The 1,188-nt window shown below is 47.8% G+C and overlaps 1 protein-coding gene across 1 annotated transcript in view; it reads right to left on the minus strand.

Moving 5' to 3' along the window:
• Morn4 (MORN repeat containing 4) overlaps positions 1-1,188 on the minus strand; it is a 26,444-nt gene that overhangs the window by 10,203 nt on the left and 15,053 nt on the right. The window contains exon 4 of the mRNA XM_004625518.2: positions 1,040-1,185. The gene's annotated coding sequence lies outside the window, so the exon portion shown is untranslated. The remainder of the gene's footprint in view (positions 1-1,039; positions 1,186-1,188) is intronic.

The following is a 1,188-nucleotide window of genomic DNA, read 5'->3' on the forward strand; positions in this document are numbered from 1 at the left end:
GGAACCAGGGATTGAACTCAGACCCTTGTGCTTGCCAGGGAAGCACTTATTCCACTGAACCATCTCCCCAGCCCCTTTATTTAGCTTTTGATTCTCCTCCTTTAATCTCCCAGAGTGCTGAGATTGCAGGAGCATGTAGTTAACAGCTACACAGCCACTGTGCAAAACAGAATTCCACTTGTAACTATGGTCACTGAGACAAATCTACTTCAATAAAGAATAGGCAGTGCAGGGCCGGCCAGATAGTTCAGCAGACTGAAGCACCTGCTTAGGCAGAGCACAGCAGCCGGGTTTCGATCCCCGGAGTGCCACACAGGTACTGAAGCCATTGAGACTGGGAATGGCACATGCCTGTAATCCCAGCACTTGGGGGCGCTGAAAACAGGAGAATCACTAGTCTGATCTACATAGTGAGACCCTCTATCCCCCCACCAAAAAAAGGCAGTGCCAAGGAAGAATGAAAATCTCAATTATGTAACAGGGGATACAAAAAGCCATTTGTGCCAGTTATTTAATTAATCTTAAAGAGATGGCCTAGGGGTTAGCTCCAGACTGAAGGATTAAAGTTAAGCACAGAAAGATCTTTGTTGCTCACAGCAGTGCCATGACCTTGTTCTGAAGACTGGCAGGACGTCTGGAGGGGCACACTGAGGTGAGCAGAGCCCCCGGGAGTCTGGCCCACGCGCAAGGACATTTCCAAACCACTTATCTACATGGTCCAGATGTTCACAGCCCTCGGGCATCTGCCAGCTCCTGAAGGCTCCAAACTCTACCTTGGTCACGCACAGTGGGGACCCTGTCGCTTCTGTCTCCACTGCTATTTAGGGGGTCTCACTCTAGGGGGACTTGGAGTCTTATCTGTGGAGATGATGCTCTGCCTGGAACCACCGAGACCCTGAAAAGTATGCCCAAGACTCCCCAGCGCTGGACTTCAAGAGTTTGTGCTTCCTACACTTTGATGAAGGAATCTTTTTGTTCTTTTGCTTTTTTATCGGTGTGTATGTGTGTTAACAGGTTATTAAACTTTTGTTGTCTTTACCTTAGTGTTAGAAGCTTTTGTTGCTTGCGAATCCAGACCTCTAAGTTAAGCAGCTGCAACTGTAGTCTCAAAGTTACAGAGACACATATGGATCCTTGAGACACATAGTCACAAGCCAGGATGATTCATTCTTCTCAACACTCACCCTT

This window comes from Octodon degus, unplaced genomic scaffold (assembly GCF_000260255.1).
Source record: "Octodon degus isolate 3935 unplaced genomic scaffold, OctDeg1.0 scaffold00010, whole genome shotgun sequence".
NCBI lineage: Eukaryota > Metazoa > Chordata > Mammalia > Rodentia > Octodontidae > Octodon > Octodon degus.